General features: G+C 28.9%; 1 protein-coding gene and 1 long non-coding RNA gene across 4 annotated transcripts in view; one reads left to right on the forward strand and one right to left on the reverse strand.

Annotated features, from left to right (window-relative positions):
- The window catches only part of LOC107445201 (uncharacterized), a 31,392-nt gene that overhangs the window by 6,957 nt on the left and 531 nt on the right, over positions 1 to 23,904 (reverse strand). The gene's annotated exons all lie outside the window — the stretch shown is intronic.
- LOC147814834 (uncharacterized) lies at positions 8,229 to 19,268 on the forward strand. Of its 3 annotated transcripts, none has more exons than XR_015431299.1 (4): positions 8,229 to 8,427; positions 11,490 to 13,407; positions 13,630 to 13,726; positions 19,091 to 19,268. It is a non-coding gene; the product is annotated as an uncharacterized LOC147814834 (long non-coding RNA). The 3 variants fall into 3 exon arrangements; XR_015431298.1 differs by having other exon boundaries at positions 8,283 to 8,427; positions 11,490 to 11,586; XR_015431300.1 differs by lacking the exon at positions 8,229 to 8,427 and adding an exon at positions 8,435 to 11,267 and having other exon boundaries at positions 11,490 to 11,586.

The following is a 23,904-nucleotide window of genomic DNA, read 5'->3' on the forward strand; positions in this document are numbered from 1 at the left end:
CATAATTGAGAGTATAACTCTCGAGAAGAAAGCCTTCAGAAAATACACTCTATAACAACAAAATCGACGCACCAAGAACGCACTAAGACGCGCAAAATCGACGCTCGATCAGGCTGGAATGATGCCGACCGGGGACGTATAGTCTTTAGCGACGAGTCTCACTTCCAACTGTGTCCTGACGATCATCGAAGACGTGTTTGGAGACGCACAGGGCAGAGGGGGGATCCTGCATTCACTATTGCACGCCACACCGGCCCTCAACAAGGCATTATGGTCTGGGGTGCCATTTCCTTTGACAGCCGGACCCCTTTGGTCGTCATTAGAGGTACACTTACTGCACAGCGGTACGTCGACGACATCCTAAGACCTGTTTTGCTACCGTTCCTTTTGCAGCGCCCTGGGCTGGTTTTTCAGCAGGACAATGCCAGACCACATACGGCATGTGTTGCTATGAACTGTCTGCAAGCTTGTCAAACTCTTCCTTGACCTGCCAGATCACCAGATCTCTCTCCCATCGAGCATGTCTGGGATATGATGGGAAGGCGATTGCATCTGGCACGGAATGCTGATGACCTCGTTCGACAATTGGATCGAATTTGACAGGAAATACAGCAAGAGACCATCCGGGAGCTTTATCGGTCTATGCCACGCCGTGTGGCAGTTTGTATCCAGGCTAGAGGCGGGTTAACACCTTATTGAACTTATTACTGTAACTCTTCAATAAATTATTCAATTGTTCTGAAATTTTAATAATTTACTATTCTGTACATTGTCTTTCTATCCACCAATTTTCGTTTCAATTGGACAACTCTTTCTTGGTGCGTCGATTTTTTTGTTATAGAGTGTATATTAGGCTTCAGCGTTTAAATGTGAATGTATATCAAAAAAAATGTTTCCTCAAATTAGGTTTCCAAAATTTCAGTATTGAAAAATAAATAAAATAAAGGAAGAAAGATGTATAAAGAAATTTACATTACATATGAGTTATTTTCATAATTGATCTCTTATTGCTTGCATTAAAAAAGAAAAAAAAATTCATCTTCAAGCCCAAGTCAAAATTCTTGATGGTACCATCAAAGAATTATGATGGTTTATGTTGGTTTAAATAAGATTCTTGATGGTCCAACATGTGTTGATGCTTTCCCTCATACAACAATTTCCGTCTAGTTTTGATGGTTTTTGATGGCCCAACAAATTTCCATCATTACAAAATGGAAAATGTTGCTTTATGTTACGATGGTAAACCATCAAGCAATGTTTGATTTTTGATGGACCAACATAAACTTTCATATTTTGATGGCAGATGTTGTTTTACCATTATGATGGTCTACCAACAAGTTATGTTATTTTAATGTTGGACAAACAACAACCATCGAAATATGATGGAAGATGCTGTATGGCTAATTTGATGGTCCACCAACAGGATGTGTTTATTAATGTTGGACCAACAACAACCATTAAAATATGATGGAAGATATTGCTTTACTATTATAATGGTTCAACCATCATGTTATGTTTGTTGTAGTTGGACCAATAACAATCATCAAAATAAGTTGGAAGATGTTGAAAGAAAACACAAATAATTAAGATCAAAAGGATAAAACTTCTTTGAAAAAAACGCTCTAAGAAGCAGCAGAAATTTCAGAAAAAAGTATCAATACAAAACAAATGAAATAAAATAAAAATATGACCACCGAAGCCGACGTCTTCAGGGGGTACCGGCCCCGGTAGCCATTAAAAACAAAACCATTTCTATTTGAGGGAGAAGCAAAAGCTTAAAATATCTCCCTCAGTACCCCGATGGTTTTGTATAGAGGTCCAGGAAAAACAAGATACATTCAAAAGAATAAACAAATTACGAAAAGAAAATCAATAAAAATCATCAGAAAATTAAAAACTCACAGTCACAGGTCAAGAATCAACTTCAAAAGCAAGTGGAGGAAAAGAAAACACTAAAAACTGAAAAACAAAGCCCCCTATAATAATGCGCAGTAGAAGTTTAAAAATGAAATGAAAAAGGTCAGGAGAAGGAGATACGTAGATAAATTAATAGAATGCTTAACTGGGGCTGCTCAGTTAAGACTAGAATTGCGCCCTGTTAAAAGAAAAAATATATAAAAACTTAAAAACCATCAATAATTTTTTTAATTAAAAAATTAACATTACAAAAATTAAAAGGAAAATCATTTTTACTCAAATTATTTAAAAAATTATCCACAGCTTCCCGAAAACTTTCAACATTATTACAAATTTTCTTGATCCTAACTAATTGTGAAAAAACAAGATTTTTGAATATTTTACTACACAAATTAGTTTTAAAGTTGCAGAAAAAAATAACATTAAAATTAAAGGCTTTTCTTTTATCAAACACACCAATTTTAATAAAATTGTTAACAATATCAATTTTAAAATCTAAATATTCAATATTAAAGCAATTTTCATTAGTTTTTTTCAGGACCAAATCACCAGGATAAATAGTATAAATAAAATTATAATCGTCACAATTAAACAAAATCAAATCATCAATGTATCGGAAAGCATTAAGTACTTTATGTTCAAGAAATTTAGCCTCGAAAAAGTGCAAAAAAATTTTGGCAAAAGCCCCAGAAAAGGAATTACCTTGTGGAATTCCAATAATTTGTTTATAAAAATCTAAACCATTAAAAAGAACATTCTCAAAAAGATTAAACTTGCATAAATCTAACCAGTTAAACCTATCAATTTTTTCATCAAATAAATACTTGTCATAAATACCTTCACAAATCTCAATAATTTTTTCATGTGGTATGCTGGTATACAAATTTTCAAAATCAAAAGTGTTAATGCTGGAAATATCATTACTTTTAATAAAATCCAAAACTTCAACATTACTTTCAATAATAATATTTTTCTCTTTTTTAATTTTAAGCAAAATAATTTTTAAAAAACAAAAAAACCTTTTACTAATATCAGAATTATAACTATTAGTACCACATGCTATAAACCTAAATTTAATCGGATTTTTATGAAATTTAACTATTGGAAATAAATATGGAAATGTAATCCTATTTAATTTAAATTTTAATTTTTTACTAAATGCTAAATGTTGTTTACCTTTATGATGGTCAACCAGCAAGTTACGTTTTAATTGTTATACCAACAGCAACCAACAAAATATAATGGAAGATGTTGTTTATCTATTTTGATTGTTCAACCATCGTGCTATGTTTTTTATTGTTGCACCAGCAACAACCATTAAAATAAGATGAGAGTTGTTAGTTTATAATTATGATGGTAAACCAGCAAGTTACGTTTTTATTGTTGGGCCAACAACAACCAACAAAATATAATGGAAGATGTCGTTTATCCATTATGGTGGCTCAAACATCATGCTATGTTTATTATTGTTGGACCAACAACAACCATCAAAATATAATGGAAAATGTTATATGGCCATTTTGATGGTTTACCAACAAGCTTTGTTCACTAATGTTGAACCAACAACTGCCATTAAAATATGATTGAAGATGTTGTTTATCTATTATGATGGTCAAACAATCATGTAATGTTTTTTATTGTTCGACCAACAATAACCATCAAAATAAGATGAGAGGTGTTGTTTTATTATTATGATGGTAAACCAGCAAGTTATGCTTTTATTGTTCGACCAACAACAACCATCAAAATATAAGGGAAGATGTTGTATGGCTATTTTGATGGTTTACCAACAAGTTGTGTTCACTAATGTTGGACCGACAACAGCCATTAAAATATGATTGAAGATGTTGTTCATCTATTATGATGGTTTAACCATCATGCTATGTTTAATAATGTTAGACCAACAACAGCCATAAAAATAAGTTGGAATATGTTGTTAAACTAGTATGATGGTTCAACCATTATACTATGTTTTTAATTGTTGGACCAACAACAACCATCAAAATAAGATGAGAGGTGCTGTTTTATTATTATGATGGTAAACCAGCAAGTTATGTTTTTATTGTTCGACCAACAGCAACCATCAAAATATAAGGGAAGATGTTGTATGGCTATTTTGATGGTTTACCAACAAGTTGTGTTCACTAATGTTGGACCGACAACAGCCATTAAAATATGATTTAAGATGTTGTTCATCTATTGTGATGGTTTAACCACCATGCTATGTTTAATAATGTTAGACCAACAACAGCCATAAAAATAAGTTGGAATATGTTGCTTAACTAGTATGATGGTTCAACCATCATGCTATGTTTTTTATTGTTGGACCAGCAACAACCATCAAAATAAGATGAGAGTTGTTAGTTTATCATTATGATGGTAAACCAGCAAGTCACGTTTTTATTGTTGGGCCAACAACAACCAACAAAATATAATGGAAGATGTCGTTTATCCATTATGGTGGCTCAAGCATCATGCTATGTTTATTATTGTTGGACCAACAACAACCATCAAAATATAATGGAAAATGTTATATGGCCATTTTGATGGTTTACCAACAAGTTGTGTTCACTAATGTTGAACCAACAACTGCCATTAAAATATGATTGAAGATGTTGTTTATCTATTATGATGGTCAAACAATCATGTAATGTTTTTTATTGTTCGACCAACAATAACCATCAAAATAAGATGAGAGGTGTTGTTTTATTATTATGATGGTAAACCAGCAAGTTATGCTTTTATTGTTCGACCAACAACAACCATCAAAATATAAGGGAAGATGTTGTATGGCTATTTTGATGGTTTACCAACAAGTTGTGTTCACTAATGTTGGACCGACAACAGCCATTAAAATATGATTGAAGATGTTGTTCATCTATTATGATGGTTTAACCATCATGCTATGTTTAATAATGTTAGACCAACAACAGCCATAAAAATAAGTTGGAATATGTTGTTAAACTAGTATGATGGTTCAATCATTATGCTATGTTTTTTATTGTTGGACCAACAACAACCATCAAAATTTGATGAGAGGTGTTGTTTTATTATTATGATGGTAAACCAGCAAGTTATGCTTTTATTGTTCGACCAACAACAACCATCAAAATATAAGGGAAGATGTTGTATGGCTATTTTGATGGTTTACCAACAAGTTGTGTTCACTAATGTTGGACCGACAACAGCCATTAAAATATGATTGAAGATGTTGTTTAACTAGTACGATGGTTCAACCATCATGCCATGTTTTTTATTGTTGGACCAACAACAACCATCAAAATAAGATGAGAGATTTGATTTTATCGTTATGTTGGTAAACCAACAACTCATGTTTTTATTGTTGGACTCACAGCAACCATCAAAATATCATGGAAGATGCTGTATGGCTATTTTGATGGTCTACCAACAGTTTTTGTTCATTAATGTTGGGCCAACAACAACCATTAAAATATGATGGAATACGTTGTTTAATTATTATGATGGTTCAAGCATCATGCTATGTTTTTTTATTGTTGAACCAACAACAGCATCAAATTGAGACGGAAGATGTTACATGGCCATTTTGATGGTCTACCAACAAATTATGGTTATTAATATTGGACCAACAATAGCCATTAAAGTATGTTGGAAGATGTTATTTTACAATTATTACTGTCCAACTATCAAGTTATGTTTATTGTTGTTGAACTAGCACCAACCATTAAAATATGCTGGAAACAGATGTTTTGCTGTGATGATGGTCAACCAGTATATTATGTTCAATTTTAGAGCAAAAAGCAAATAAATCTATATATCATGAAATATGCTGTTTTACTATTATGTGCACATGCGTCATACATTAGTCAGGAGAAGTTTTTTCTGAAATTTTCAACGCTTTAAATTGGAAGTATATGGTAAAAATTACAATAAGAGTCTAAAAATAAATAGTTTTTGTAAATAATGGGAATAAAACAATAGACTGCTTATTACGATTGAAACAAAAAATTAAGAAAAATTCATTTTAAGTACCCAAGTGATAACATTCAAAGAAGATAAAATTATTATGCGCACTTACACTATGCTCGAGCTTTTAATTATTAAACACGAAGTGAAATTACAATAGAATTTTTAAAAAAATAAATAGTTGTTGTAAATATTGACATTAAGATGAATTTGACAAATAAAGAACAATTAGGCTTTATATCAGAACTAATAAAGTTAAAAAAGATTAATTCAAAGATTAATATGAGAGAGAGATTTTTATGTGCACGTGCATTGATTGAGCATTGTCTCGTGACATTTTACTGAAATGTTTAAAGTTATTATTTAAATTATTAAACATGTGGTGAAATTATTATGGAAGTTAAAAAATAAATGGTTATTGCAATTAATACAATTAGGGAAATTTTAGAAACACAAAACAATAAAGCACACATCAGTATTTATTTAATTAAGAAAGATTTAAATTAAATAAAAATTTTATTCGTATTCGCTACAGTCGAGTATATTCTTATGATATTTACCAATTGGGTAGAAATTTGTGCTTTTAATCGCAAAAAATATCGTTTTTTTTTCAATTCCCACTTGGAGAATGACCTTTCGTCATATAGCCATCTGAAGGGTAGATTTGTTGGCCACTTTTTCAGGGGCACCGTATTAGGTGGACCAACGTTGCTCCCACATTAAAGACAGATAATACAGAGAATTGAAGAATATCCATGCCTTGACCGGGATTCGAACTAAGAACCTTTCTGACGCAAGGCCAGTTTTCTGACCCCTACACAGGTCATTCCACCCAAAAAAATATAGTATTATGTTTTAAATGGTTAAAAATTAATAGCAACCGCAATTAATATCATTCAAAGGAATTTTAAATTCAGAAAAACAATAAAGCTACATATTAGTATTAATGTGATTAAAAAAGATCATATGGATTATGGGTATACATCATTCATATGTGTACACGACTGAGAAATTAAAATATGAGCACGTGCAGTACTTGAACATTGTCCCGCGACTTTATATTGAAAGCTCGAAAGTTGGCATTTAAATTATCAAACATGAGGTGAAATTATAACTAATGGTTTAAAATAAATGGTTATGGCAATTCATTACATAATGGTGAATTTTAGAATCACAAAACAATGAGGTTACAAAGCAGGATTACTTAAATCAAAAAGGATTTAAATAAGATTGGGATGAAAGTTGCACTTTTAAATGCAAAATATGTAATAATATGTTATTAAAGGTTAAAAATTAATAGTTACTGCAATTAATATCACAAAAGTAAATTTTGATAGATAACATTTTTATGTGCACCTGCACTACTTCAGCATTGCCTGGTTACTGAAAGGTTAAGACTTGCTTTTTAAATTATTAAACATTTGGTTATAACATTATTGCGTTTTTTAAAAATGTAAGCAATGTAGCAACATATCAAGATTATTTAGATTAATTAGAAGAAAAATTTAAATAAAAAAAAGTTAGAGATTTTGCAATATTTATAAAAGTACTATTAAAGGTCAAAATATAAATAGTTATTAAATATAATAACATTGAGGTAGGTTTTCAATTTACAAAATATTGTGCATATTCAGATTAATGAAATTAGAATGATTCGTGGATTTAGGTAAACGAGAAATAGATTAAATGACAGGGGGGAAAAGTATTTTCCTTACTCATTAGCTTAAGTCGGGCATATTCTAATAACATTTTATAATGGCGTGGAAATATGAGATAATTCAAAATTATTTTATAGATATATTGTTTTTGTTGTCATAGGTCGTTAGGGCGAGGGGCTGTGATTGTATTTTTTCAGTCGCACCATCCATGGCCAAGAATTCTACCTCAAATATTTTTTTTAAACAAAACTATATATAAATTATGATGAGATAGTGGTTAGAAACAAAAGGTTGAGTAGATACTTTAATGTAGGTAGGTACTTTTATTTATGTCGCACTAGAGCTGTACAATGATCTATTGGCAACGGTCTGGGAAACATCTCTGAGAATGATCCGAAGAAGTTTGACATCACAAATTTCGTCACGCCATCTCCTCAATTTATATATAGATATGAAGGGAAAATAAATTTTCACCAGATCCCTGTAACCATGGTACTGCTAAGCGACTGACCACAGGACTTTCCATTCCAGAGATTTTGCAGAGCACGTATAATGCATGTACTTCTCGGTGAGAGGTTAGCAGAATCAGGGATCGAACCCTGCAATTTTAATTAAGAAAAATAAATAATAACAGTTTATATTGCTTAACTTAAAATTCCAGATTATGCCTTCATTTCTCACAAAAAGTATAGCGTTTTTGTTTCATATATGAGGTAGCAGTCGGTGTGAATGCTCCTTGATATACGTTGCTTCTATACATTCGACCCCGCGTCAAGGGCAATCAGAGATGCAGTGTGAATTGCGCTTGAGTGTTCTTTTCAAACTTCATGCTTGGGTCGAGTAGCAAAATATCAGCTCAACTTCTTATTCTCAGTTGTTATCCCTCACGCCGGCGTGGTTTAGTTAAGTAAGTTTATGTAAAATTATTTCTTCTTTTAATAATTATTATTGTCTTTTTCTTCTATATAATTTATTTGCAATGTTTATTGCATTTTGTGGAGATCGAGCTATTAATTGATTGCGGCAAATCAGAAATTCCATTATTCTTCCATCAGTGTTTTCCCTAATCGTTTTTCCATGCTTTGCTTGCCATTTGATCCCAATAAATACGCTCTTTTTGTAAAGATAAAACGAAATCTCTTAAAAATTTATTCAGATTCCATTTTAAAGAAAACTAATTCACTGTTAAGAAATTAAATATTAATAGGTACACAATAGAAGGATTTATACATAAACGGTGGGGATCAAAATTATAAAAAAAAATTTAACTGTTGGTGTTATAAGATATTTGTAGCAAAGAAAGTGATAGATAAAATAATTGTTATTAATATTGTTATAAGTCTTTTGAATTCAGTCTTACTTTTGAGACTAAATTTTAAGACTAGTATCCTACAACACTAGTGATGCTTTATATATTAATAAGCAATTTTGTTTTTCTTTCATTTTATTGTTATGATCTGTTTTTCTTATCTTTTTCGTCAGTTATTTTTGATGTGAGCTTTTTTGCAATCCACTATAATCACATTCATGTTCAAGAAGTATTCCTTGCTAAATTTTGTTAATTTTGATACACCATAAAAGGATTTATACATGAACGGTGGGGATCAAAATTATAATTTTTTTTTTTAATGTTATCTAGAAGATATTTGTAGCAAGGAAAGTGATTGATAAAACAATTGTTATTAATATTGTTAAAAGTCTGTTGAATTAAGTCTTACTTTTGAGACTAGTATCCTACAACACTAGTGATGTTTTATATATTAATAAGCAATTTTGTTTTACTTTCAATTTATTGTTATGATCTGTTTTTCTTATCTTTTTCGTCAGTTATTTTTGATGTGAGCTTATTTGCAATCCATTATAATCACATTCATGTTCAAGAAGTATTTCTTGCTAAATTCAATTTAATTTTTGTTAATTTTGATTCACCATTAAAGGATTTATGCATAAACGGTGGGGATTAAAATTATAATTTTTTTATTTGATGTTATCTAAAAGATATTTGTAGCAAAGAAAGTGATTGATAAAACAATTGTTATTAATATTGTTGAAAGTCTTTTGAATTTAGTCTCTGGTGTAAGATAGTCATTCAGATGTGGATGCATTTGTCGTACGCAAACGCTCGGTGCATATGGCAAAGAACCAAAGTCCTGAACCTCCGTCACACGGAGGACAAATATCTGTGTGGCTGACTGAATCTCGCAAGATAATCTCTTCTGAGATTAAGATTCGAAATGGGGTTCAGGTAGCCCAAAGTGTTGCAATAAGGCTTTGTGTCCCGGATCTTAGAATTAAGTCGCTGAGCACGTAACTTTTGAGACTAAATTTTAAGACTAGTATCCTACAACACTAGTGATGCTTTATATATTAATTAGCAATTTTGTTTTACTTTCAATTTATTGTTATGATCTGTTTTTCTTATCTTTTTCGTCAGTTATTTTTGATGTCAGCTTTATTGCTATCCACTATAATCACATCCTTGTTCAAACAGTATTTCCTGCTAAGTTTAATTTAATTTTTGTTAATTTTGATTCACCATTAAGGGATTTATGCATAAACGGTGGGGATTAAAATTATAATTTTTTTTTAATGTTATCTAGAAGATATTTGTAGCAAAGAAAGTGATTGAAAACAATTTTTATTAATATTGTTGAAAGTCTTTTGAATTTAAACTAAATTGAAAGTCTATTATTGAAAGTCTTTTGAATTTAGACTTTTGAGACTAAATTTTAAGACTAGTATCCTACAACACTAGTGATGCTTTATATATTAACTAGGAAGCTTCGCCCCCTATACTCGCTGGCGCTCGCCAACCCCCGGAACTGCTTTTGCAGTTCATTTCGGATTGCTTCACAATCCTATGCTCGCTCATTGGATACTTTCTTAGCGTCTAGCTTTTGTATACTTTTTTGAATACTGAAGTTCCGGAAACTTTTCACTGTAGAAAATTCTAAACCTGTACATTTCAATATTAATTTGAAATTGCAATTGTTAATTTGGGCATTTGGCGATACAGCACTTATAGAATTGAAAGATTTGTTACGTCAAGCGCTCAAGTATCATAATTTTGATCTAGTTGTGCTTCTATGTCATTTTGATTTTTGTTGCTAAGTTAACTTTCAAAAAATTCTATGGCTGGCAACAGCATTTTTATTTTTTAAGTTGTTTACTTTTATTTCTTTTAGAATTCGTTTTTTAACCTAGCAGAATTCTTTGCCGACTGTTTTCTCTATAAATGAAGAAAATTGAGTAAATATTTATTTTTACTTTTAAAGTACTTCAGAAAAGCGCTTTCGACAAAATACTAAAATAGAGATCTACTACTCACTTCTGCCTAGCTTAATAGTATGAGATTGCCGCAGCTGAATTGAACAACCTGATAATGCTCACTCTGGTTATTGTTTCCGTTTTTAAAAGCGCTATATGTTGAGCCACCTCATCTAGATTTGCCATGTGACATTTTTAGCAGCAATCATTGGTCGATTTTCTAACGTTGCCATTTGGGGAGTTGTAATGAGGCTTTTTTTTTGGTGCCGTGTAAGAGAAATATATATATAGATAAGCAATTTTTTTTCTTTCATTTTATTGTTATGATCTTCTGTTTTCCCAATCTTTTCAATTGTTATATTTGATGTGAGCATTTTTGTTATCCACTATGTTCATGTCCATGTTCCTGAAGTATTCCTTGCTAAGTTTAATTTTTGTTAATTTTGCTGCACAGTAGAAGGATTTATTGGTGGGTAGAAGGTGAGCATTAAAATTATTAAAAAAAATTTGTAATCTTTTAAAGTGACTGAAAATATACTACATTTTTAACATCATTTATTCCCATTACATGAGCGCAATTAGCTTAACGCTGTTGTAAACATAAATATTATTTCCTTTAAAATGTTAATTCCTTTCTAAACAATGTATTTCTATTTAAGGGAATAAAATGCAATTTTTTTTTTCTATTGGCTTACTTTTCAGTGCATTAGTTTGGAGGAGTTGAAATGAAAATTGGAGCCTCTGAATGTTGAGTTGATCGTTTGGATGAGAAGTGATTCCGATGCCTTTGAGAGGATGAGTAAGTATTCTAATTATTTTTCTTTTCTTTTATTCTCAATCCTGATAGTTTTGTTAGTGCGAAAAACAATCCTGATTCTACCTTTTTAAAATAATTTTTTTTTTCTTCAATTGAATATGTAAACTTTTTGTAATGTCTGACTTTTATTTCCTAAATATAGTATTTACTTCAATGTCTAGAGCAGTGATTCTCAACCACTGTACCGCAGCACTTTTGTTTGCCGCTAAATTCTTAAAATGTGCCACCAAATATTAGAAATGATACAATTATAATGCTTTTTTTTGTAACGAGTAAAGTTTAAATTAAGGAAAAGTGTTTACATACATATAAGTCGGTGATTGTCTTGTCTCTGATAATCTTAAAATAAGTTAATATAAGAAGGAAGCGTTTAAATTGTCTTTGGCAATTTTAAAAAAATGTTGAAATAGGTAGAAAATTTAATGACTATTAAAATTATTAATTAACAAAAAAAAGAAAGTTAAATATTAATTTTCAAACGGATATTAAAGCTAATCATTAAAGTAAGCTATGCAATTAATAGTTATAAATGCAAATAAACAAAGGATAACTAACAAAAAAAATAAGCTGACAATTAATAATTAGCAAAAAAACTAGTTAAAAGGAAATCACAAAAAAATAACAATTTAAAAAAACTAACAGTTAATGTTATCTAGAAGATATTTGTAGCAAAGAAAGTGATTGAAAACAATTTTTATTAATATTGTTGAAAGTCTTTTGAATTTAAACTAAATTGAAAGTCTATTATTGAAAGTCTTTTGAATTTAGACTTTTGAGACTAAATTTTAAGACTAGTATCCTACAACACTAGTGATGCTTTATATATTAACTAGGAAGCTTCGCCCCCTATACTCGCTGGCGCTCGCCAACCCCCGGAACTGCTTTTGCAGTTCATTTCGGATTGCTTCACAATCCTATGCTCGCTCATTGGATACTTTCTTAGCGTCTAGCTTTTGTATACTTTTTTGAATACTGAAGTTCCGGAAACTTTTCACTGTAGAAAATTCTAAACCTGTACATTTCAATATTAATTTGAAATTGCAATTGTTAATTTGGGCATTTGGCGATACAGCACTTATAGAATTGAAAGATTTGTTACGTCAAGCGCTCAAGTATCATAATTTTGATCTAGTTGTGCTTCTATGTCATTTTGATTTTTGTTGCTAAGTTAACTTTCAAAAAATTCTATGGCTGGCAACAGCATTTTTATTTTTTAAGTTGTTTACTTTTATTTCTTTTAGAATTCGTTTTTTAACCTAGCAGAATTCTTTGCCGACTGTTTTCTCTATAAATGAAGAAAATTGAGTAAATATTTATTTTTACTTTTAAAGTACTTCAGAAAAGCGCTTTCGACAAAATACTAAAATAGAGATCTACTACTCACTTCTGCCTAGCTTAATAGTATGAGATTGCCGCAGCTGAATTGAACAACCTGATAATGCTCACTCTGGTTATTGTTTCCGTTTTTAAAAGCGCTATATGTTGAGCCACCTCATCTAGATTTGCCATGTGACATTTTTAGCAGCAATCATTGGTCGATTTTCTAACGTTGCCATTTGGGGAGTTGTAATGAGGCTTTTTTTTTGGTGCCGTGTAAGAGAAATATATATATAGATAAGCAATTTTTTTTCTTTCATTTTATTGTTATGATCTTCTGTTTTCCCAATCTTTTCAATTGTTATATTTGATGTGAGCATTTTTGTTATCCACTATGTTCATGTCCATGTTCCTGAAGTATTCCTTGCTAAGTTTAATTTTTGTTAATTTTGCTGCACAGTAGAAGGATTTATTGGTGGGTAGAAGGTGAGCATTAAAATTATTAAAAAAAATTTGTAATCTTTTAAAGTGACTGAAAATATACTACATTTTTAACATCATTTATTCCCATTACATGAGCGCAATTAGCTTAACGCTGTTGTAAACATAAATATTATTTCCTTTAAAATGTTAATTCCTTTCTAAACAATGTATTTCTATTTAAGGGAATAAAATGCAATTTTTTTTTTCTATTGGCTTACTTTTCAGTGCATTAGTTTGGAGGAGTTGAAATGAAAATTGGAGCCTCTGAATGTTGAGTTGATCGTTTGGATGAGAAGTGATTCCGATGCCTTTGAGAGGATGAGTAAGTATTCTAATTATTTTTCTTTTCTTTTATTCTCAATCCTGATAGTTTTGTTAGTGCGAAAAACAATCCTGATTCTACCTTTTTAAAATAATTTTTTTTTTCTTCAATTGAATATGTAAACTTTTTGTAATGTCTGACTTTTATTTCCTAAATATAGTATTTACTTCAATGTCTAGAGCAGTGATTCTCAACCACTGTACCGCAGCACTTTTGTTTGCCGCTAAATTCTTAAAATGTGCCACCAAATATTAGAAATGATACAATTATAATGCTTTTTTTTGTAACGAGTAAAGTTTAAATTAAGGAAAAGTGTTTACATACATATAAGTCGGTGATTGTCTTGTCTCTGATAATCTTAAAATAAGTTAATATAAGAAGGAAGCGTTTAAATTGTCTTTGGCAATTTTAAAAAAATGTTGAAATAGGTAGAAAATTTAATGACTATTAAAATTATTAATTAACAAAAAAAAGAAAGTTAAATATTAATTTTCAAACGGATATTAAAGCTAATCATTAAAGTAAGCTATGCAATTAATAGTTATAAATGCAAATAAACAAAGGATAACTAACAAAAAAAATAAGCTGACAATTAATAATTAGCAAAAAAACTAGTTAAAAGGAAATCACAAAAAAATAACAATTTAAAAAAACTAACAGTTAATAACTACGGAAAACAAGCTAACAATTAATAACTTGCAAAAAAATAAATAACTGTTACTAACTAATAAAAAATTAGTCGAAAGAAATAATTAGTCTCTTAATAAACGTGCTTTTGTAGTACATATTATTTTATTTTACATTCAAAATTATTATCACATATATTTTTTAAGTATAATATTTAACACAGTGTATTAGAGATAAATAAACAAATTTTAAACTAATTTTTTTTTCATTGTGTGCCGTCAAATTTCGAAATCGTTAAAAGTGTGCCGCCACAAAAAAAAAAGGTTGAGAATCACTGGTCTAGAGTGATGGTGCAAGGTGTCATTTCGCCAAAGCTTCGGCTGCTAGTATATATTAAGCTTTCATATTGAGGGCATAATGTTTGTATATTCAATATATATTCCAGTTTACTTTGCATTTTTGCTTTATTATTACCAATTAAGGTAAAATAGTCTACGCTCATTATTAACACCCCCATTTGTGCTCTTCTGTTATAATGGTCGTTACGTAAAGTCCCATTTGCTGTTCTATTGGTGCAATGTCCATTAGATCGTCCAAGCTGAACAAATCATTCCAGTATAATAATAAAAGAATCTTTTGTTTTTAATTTTCAGAAAATCTTTAACAGAACCAGATATTAGAAAATATATATACATTTGGAATTAACATTTTTGTGGATCGAAAAGTATTAAAATCAAAACTTGCTGAAATATACAAAATCCTGAAAAGCATTTTGTTTATAATAATTAAAAGACCTGAAGTAATTAAGGTTTAAAAATAGGGTGTTCCAATTTTATGCCATCGTGCTTGTAAAGCGAAATTTCGATATCTAAAATAAGTATTGACTTGAGTTTTCGCACAATAGTAAAAGATGTTATTTGAAAAAATTTCAATATTCAAAAGTTCCCAAATCACAGTTCTTCGATGACCAGGCCCAAGCTTCAACCTTACTAAAAGCTTGTTCCATTTATAATGTTCTTGTTTCTTAATTTTCCAAATAATTTTGAAAATAAGGTAATAAAAAAAATTTTGCATTTTGTGTAGAATTAGAAACAAGAGGAAAATTTTGTTAAAGAAAATATACGCTGAGTCAAACACTTGACATTTCTTTTGGAAATAACTGCGGTAACATTAGGGTTAAAGACAATGCTTTTTTAAGTATAATTTACTAGTGATTATTATTATTAAAAAATTTTTTTTGATAAAAATGTTAAAACTTAAGTTTGTGATGGTTATTTTTAATGAGTCATATGTTTTTCTTACAGTTGCCACTTTCAATGCTTTAGTTTTTTTACTTATATTCATTCAAGCAATAGCAATAATTATACCTATTTTCCTACATTCAACAACTGTTAAAAAATGGGTTGAACATTATATTTTGTCTGTTAAAATTCTATCTTATTTGAAGTAGGATAATTGATTTTAAATTTTTATATTAATAATTTTTAAATGATAAACTGAACTGCTTAAGTACAGTTAAATTCTTCATTATTTAGTTAATTTTTTTTACTTTTTTTATTTTAGCATATATAGTTTCAAATTGCTTTCAAGTGTAAAATATTGAAAGGTTTTGCACAGTTGTAAAGTTCCTATTACAGTTGTTTAAATCAGTTCGCATCCTGAAGCTATAGGTGTAATTTATTTCTGATATTATTAACCTTTATTTAATATAACATACTTATAAAAGTCTGTGTGTGGATTATTTTTTATGTCGCATACTAGCTTGCATATATTTTTTTCAATGCATAAAATCAATTTTCCTGCCTTTTTCTTTTGGCAACTATGAGCATTTATTTTCTAATCAAACACAAGTTTCTGACAGTTGAAAATAAAACTACAATTAAAATACATTCACTGGAACTAGAAATTTTTTGAAACTGTATTTTTTAAGTTAATAAGAAAAGAAGCTGCATTTTATTTGTTTAATTTTTTATATTTTTGCCCATCAGCATAAGCTGATGTATTCAATATTTTGTTAATGAATTATAAACAAGTCCTCCTGCTTAACTTTTAAAGAGTTGGGGGAATGTAGCAGTGTTTGCAAAAACCTGTATTATTTGTACTTATAATCAGGGTTTTGTTGATTGAACTGGTTTTTTTAAAAGAAAATCATTGATTTAAATCAACTGATTTTATATATATATTTAAAAAGTTAAAAAACTACATTTTAAAGTATTGGTACTTTTACTATTTCTTTTCTTGGTATTTGTTAAATTCCAACGAATTTGAAATTACATTTTTCAAAATCTTTTGATTCTTGAGATTGAAAGTACAGATTAAAGTATACATTAAAGTATTTTTTTTCTCATATATTTACAGTATCTTTGACATTATCAGATTTTCTATTAAGAAATTTTGCGAAAAAAAATTTCAATGGAATTTTTTTAGTTCAACTTATGTATTTTAATATAGGATTAAAAATTAATATTTTAATATAAAAAATATATAGATTAAATATTTATTTTCTGATGAATGACTACTTTTATAAATGCAATTTGTTACATTTATTTTGTCATTTTAAAACTCAGGAGGAAAAAGAAAGAAATCACAATTTTAAATTAAGATTATGGTTTGGTAATTGAAACTTTGTTTTAATTGTTAAAGCATTCTTTAAATTCTCTATTTCATCTAGTCTTTGAATTTCAATCAGGGATTTGTTTCAAAATGGTTGCTATGCATTCAAAGCTATGTTTTATAATGAAAAATTGTTTTAGGTAGCCAGAGCTTCTAAGATATTCTTATAATATACTTTTAATATTAATTTAATTTTGATTAAACATTTATGATGTTTTTTTAGTCATAAATCAAAGTTCTTTGTATTTGAATGAAAAAAATCTCAAGCCCTGCTTTAATATAAACATTAGATATAATTATTTACATATCTAATGTTTAGATTAGAAAAATATATCTTAACTAGGAGGCTTCGCCCCCTGCTCGCTGGTGCTCACCAATCCCCGGAACTGCCTCCGCATCCGATGCTCGCTTTGCTCGCTCATTGGATACGTTCTTACCGTCTAGCTTTTGTATACTTTTTTGAACACTGAAGTTCCGAAAACTTTTCACTGTAGAAGATTCTAAGCCTGTGCATTTCAATATTAATTTGAAATTGCAAACAGTTCACATATTTTTCTTAATCACACTATTCTAAATTTCAGTTGTTGAGAAAAGTAACTGTTGTAAGTTTTGTTTTAAAGTCTTTCCCACCAGAGGGCTAAAACCATGTGTTGTAAAACAATATGAAACAGTACTGAACGCCGGATGTAAAGCATCGACTTCGATGAAGATAATTTTGTGAGAAATTTTTTTTAATAATTCGGTGAGAATTCACCCGTTTAGACATGATGCTCACTACGTGCTCTTGCACGCCGAAGCCTATCAATTAAAACGTATTAGCGTTTTATATAATATTGATTAGCCATATGATGCTCACTACATGCTCTTGCGCGCTGAAGCCTATCAATTAAAAATGAAAACTGTTGCCAACGCTAGAAGAGAAATATCATCGGTTTTATTGATACATACGTATTAGCGTTTTATATAATATAGATAGATGTTATATTAGAAATCAAAATATAATTATAAATAAAATATAATTATTTCAGTCATTTTTTGTCGCCTTCTAAATGTACAATAAATTGCATAAGGATGAAGTTATTGTAAATAAATGAAGTGTGAAATATGAAGCATAATAAGTTAAAAATTATAAATTGAAACTTAATGAATGGAATTTCTAGAAGTGTTGTTAACATCCGTGAAATGAAATGCGCTATTATTGCCATTGTACATTATTTGTTTTATAGATCTCAGAATTTAGTAATAAGTTTTAATAATTTATAATTTAGTAATTTATATTAATAATTTATAATGTATTTTTTCGTGTATTTAGCTAATTTTAATTTGTTCATAATTTTGTTTGCGAATAAGGTTGTAAAAAGGCATAAAATAAAGATTGGCATAAAAGTTTATAGAACAATATATTCATAGATTATTTCAAAGAGCAACTTAATTAGGTAATTTCAAAGAAAATTGATTGGAACTAATGAAATGTTAAGAAACTCATTTGGTGTGTAAAAAGATGGGTTTTATTGGACTGAGCCCACCTTTGATAACCCTGAGATCACAAGAAAAGAGTACTTAATTTATATTGTTAAAATGTGATTGCCCGAACTTCATTAAAACTGTAATTTCATAATGCGTTTTTCTTTCGTAAAAGAAATCACTGTGTGCATAGAATTGTTTTCCCTGTCAATAATTGACCAAACAGCATAACAATTCACTAGCTGAATAGCTAAAATTATTTATGAATTTGGTATTCGTTAAAAAAAATATTTTTGAAGAAAGTAGAGTATTTACATATAATTTTCTATTAACATCAAGTAGTTCCAAAAAAATTTAATATTTGGTCTATACAAATTGTGCTAAGATGCAAAAAATCTACATAATTTGTCCAAATATTTCCAAACATCTTCATAATTTTATAACTGCCAATTTTTCTGCATTTACGTCCTTTTGTATAAACATATGCACAAATTGATACAAATATTAACCTAACATCTTTCTTAAAAGTAGGCTAATTTTAAATTTCTTTAATTTTATTTATTTTGGGTCTTGTTTGAATTTCACTTTATTACTAGTAGTAAAAATTATTATTAATTATTTAAAGAAGCTGTTAATTTGATTGCGTATTTTTTCTTCTAGCTGTGATACGAGGACATATATGGAATGAATTAGAAAAAGAAATTTGTCTATGACGAAGTTTGTAAATGAAGACTGACCATTATAATTGTGAATTATGTGTGCTTGTTGTTGGAAAGAAGTTGCTTGAATAATATGCTCTGTTTAGATAAAAGATTTTAAATAAATATCCTTGATTTTATTTTGGCATTGAATATAAATTTTTTTTAAAAAATTGTTTAATTTTTTAAATGTGTCACAAGCTTGCATTTTTTTAATATTTCTTACTAATTAGCCTGGATTGCAATTATTTTGATACTGGATTATCTACTATATTAGGGAATAATTGCCGCAATAGTATAATGTTTCATTTAAAAATATTGATATAAATTGTTCTTGGACAAAAATATAAATTGTTCTTGGACAAAATTATTTTTATAAATAATATTCTAATCAAAATTCACGCACAATTTGAGTTTTTCCTTCTTAAATTTGCTTAACGTTTTACCCAATGAAACCCGTCATGGAGATTACGTGTCAAACAGCAAGATGTAATGATAGTAAATCTGGATGATCCATAAGGATTAATCAAATCACATAAATCTGATTAAAATCATGTATTAGGTGATTGTTCCAACAAATTATTGTTGGAGCAGTGGGAATATAGCATCAAAACTTTTTGCTATTTTATGTTCGCCGATAAAATGTCAGACAAAATTCCTACATTGGGATGATGGTTCCAACATTTGAGCAGTAAGAAAATGTGATGGAAATTTCTGATGGTCCAACATGTTGCTATTCTAATGTTGGACCAACATAAATCTGTCCGAATTCCTATATTGGGATGATGGTATCTCATGTTGGTTCCAAGATTTCATTTCTAAGATAATATGATGGAAATTTCTGATGGTCCAACATGGATGAACCATCAAAACAAGTTGCTATTCTTATGTTGGACCATCAAAAATCTGTCCGAATTCCTATATTGGGATGATGGTATCTCATGTTGGTTCCAACATTTCATTTCTAACATAATATGATGGAAATTTCTGATGGTCCAACATGAGCAAACCATAAAAACAAGATGCTAATCTTATGTTGGACCAACATAAATCTGTCCAAATTCCTATATTGGGAATTGGGATGATGGTATCTCATGTTGGTTCCAACATTTCATTTCTAACATAATATGATGGAAATTTCTGATGGTCCAACATGAGCAAACCATCAAAACAAGATGCTAATCTTATGTTGGATCATCATAATTCTGTCCGAATTCCTACCTTGGGGTGATGGTTGCTTATGTTGGTTACCATCAAGGATTATGTTGGTCCATCAAAAATTTTGACTTGGGAGGTTAAGGAACTTTAAATGGTTTTTCTACAAAACATATATCTTAGTCAGGCATATGCCTTGAATACATGTTCTTGTACAAAAATATAAAATCTTAAAATATTATTTCAGAAAAAACAGTATTTTAGAATAATTAAAAGGTTTCTTAATTCCAGTTGTCTGAAAAATACCACATACCAATCAAGGAATGACTTTCCAGAAACTAAAATTTCTCTTCGACCATATTTCATATTTGTGTAAAATACAATGTCATAAGAGAACTTAATAAAAATAAAAGTTTTCGCATAGTTAATTACTGCGGCTCGAGGATTTTAACTACGTCGTTAAATTTTATGAATGATATCCATAAAGAATATTTCGGAAGGAAATGCAAGCAACCATTTATAATGTCATAGGTTTGGTTCATGAAGTACAAGCCTAGCAGATCGAACAATTTACACTTTTTTAAATACCATCTAATATATCTATTAAACGTTTTTTATTTTCACAAAACACATCATTTTTTATTTCAAACTTTGCTTTGTTTCAATATGATCGTAAAAGTGGAGTTCTGATTCCTTATATGTAAAGTACACGCATGAAAACTAAATTAATTTTTCATATTTTTAGTTCTTACTTTCTTCTTATAATAAATAAATTGCTTAAAATAAAGTACCATTTCTATATTTAAATAAAGTACTAGTAGGACCCATAACTTTTAAAAGCTGTATACTATTTATGCATTAAATCACATAACTTTAGTAATTGTAAGCAAAAATAAAAATAATAAAGGTTGCAAGCAAATAATATATATATATATACGATATTGAAATAATATATATATACGACTTAAAAGAATTGATACTTGGCGGGCTAGGCTTTCTCGAAAAAGAATGGAAAGAACAGTTGCTATCATAAATGCCTCATAATTTTTAACACATGGGATAAATACGGTTCTTGTTAACTTACTTGCTGTTGAAATTAATTACAAGATGTTGAAATTAATGCAAGTAAAATCTTTTTATCTGATCACCTTTTTTTTTTTGAACCCGGAATTAAATCAAATTTGTCTAGAAAAGGTATTTTAAGTCCTAACATAGAAAAGTTCTGAAGAAATTTTTTTATGATATTAGTTTAACTATTCGAAAATTACTCATTTGATGAAATTAAATAAAAAGATAACCCATACCTTTTTGGGAATTGGTAATATAACTAATAATAATTGGTAATATAACTAATAATAATAATTGGTATTGTAACTACCTGGATTTAAACACATATAACAACATCGTTTTCAAGATGTTGAAATTAATATAATGTTAAAGTTTTGTAGGGTACGTTTCAATCGACTATGCCAACGTTCGTCTGACTAAAGGTACCTCGAGATAAAATTGAGTTAACAAGTCTTACATACTACTGAATTGGTATTTAATATTATTAGTGATAGATAGTTACGCCACATTTTCTTATTATATATAGGTACTAGTGTACTTATATTTTAAGAAATATATTTCTAATAAATACCTGGTATACATCACTAACAAAATATACGTATGTTTTTTTAAACTTATTAGTATAATTATAATTCATTCTGCTTATTAATCCCCGTTATCAGGATACATGGGACATATTGTTGTACATAATATATAAATATACAGTAAAACCCCGCTATAATGAACCTTCAAGGGACCGAATCTTCTGTTCACTATAACCGGAAGTTCACTATATCCATATATCCATACAATTTTATCTAATTTTTTCGAACTGCTCCTTTTTATTACACGTTATTGAAATAAATGACTAATAAAAAAAAATGAAAAAATTATTAAAAAAACAATATGTAGTTACAAAAAATGTGTTAACTTTTATTTTTTATTCCTCTTCGTCTTGAGTTCAAAAAATTTAGGGATGGAAAACTGAGATAGAAGGAAAAAAAAGAAAAAATGCTTATGGCTACATTTCACTCAATAGATGGTTTTAAAAATCGGTATGTGTATATTATGTAGAAATTTCAAAATTACCAAAAAATGAAGAAGGAAAAAAATCATCCGAAGACAGAAAAAAGTTCATAATATCCAATTTCCTCTCTTCTTTTGGGTCTTCTTTTATATAATATTATTAATAATATTATATAATATTATAAAGATAATATTATATCCAAAAAAAATAATACTTCTCTATTAGCTGACTCCTTGACTAAAGCAATGCATCAAAGTAATCAGTTGAAACGGGTAACGCTCTTTTAAAATTTGTGTACTGCTTTTTTACTCGTCCAATATAAATCACGGGTAAAAAGATTCAAAAATTTTGAGGAAAAAAAAAACAAAAAACAATTGAATACTTACGGACCAGCATAAGCCATTTCATTTGAAATAAATATTAAATTTAAATGTCGAACTCTTTTCCCAAGTACTGGAAATATAAAACAACTGCATCGGAAGTTTAACAAAAGATAAAAATGCTTTTATTAAAAAACGACACGCAGCTGATGTTTGAGAATTGGAGAGATTGTTTTAGGCATTTAGTTCTCTATCTAGCGAATGTTAAAAAGTCATTTCAAAGGCTTTAAAATGTGCTAAAATATGCAATAATCGTAGCTCTTAATAAGTAATGTATTCCATTATTTTCCAAATAAGCATGGTTTTCAAAAAAAATCTTAAAAATAGCTAATATTTAAAATAAATGATAAGCTTAAGTAATTTGTGCAGTAATAATTTTCCTAAAAAAAAAAGAATTAAAACTAGATTTTCTTTTAAAAAAAATCTTTTTTTATTTCCCTAAACTCGTTGCAATCAATGATATATTCAAGTGTTAATGACGGAAATGTTATTAAATCCACAAATTTAGAATTATGAACTATTTATATCATAATTCTAATGAAATTGGACTTATATATCTTATTTATGTAACATTTAAAAATATCACTTTTGACTTTAAGTTCATATTCAATAATTAAAGGCAATTAAGTAGTTTGAATTTTACTGCTTATTAAAAAATTGAAATATTATTATAATATATTTACTTACAAAGCAATTAATCTAATTATATTTATTACAATTTTTTAAAACCTAGTCGCAATTGCTGATATATAACAATTTTGATGACGTGTTTGTAAATCAACAAATGCAGATTTGCAATGTATTCATAAAATATTAAAAAATGAATTGGCATTCCCAATTGCAATAAAATAATCACTTATTTTACTACAATTGTTTGTAAAATAATTATATAATCTGCATTATACCTGCATTTTAATAACAATTTTTAGCTTCCGTTTCTTACATTTTTTCTTAACCTGGTCTCAATAGCTAGCATATGAAAATAGGGATGGAGGGAACTTAAAGAAATTAATAATTTCAGATTTATAACCTATTCATAAACCAAGTGTGTATATATATGATATAAAGGCACGTACATGATCAGAAACATAAACCGATTTAATTTAATTTATAATTAATTTATTTTACAATCGATGTTGAACAGCCAATTTAATTCTGAGCCTACGA

This window comes from Parasteatoda tepidariorum, chromosome 2 (assembly GCF_982258835.1).
Source record: "Parasteatoda tepidariorum strain Cologne lab strain chromosome 2, Ptep-v5.0, whole genome shotgun sequence".
In the NCBI taxonomy this organism is placed as follows: domain Eukaryota; kingdom Metazoa; phylum Arthropoda; class Arachnida; order Araneae; family Theridiidae; genus Parasteatoda; species Parasteatoda tepidariorum.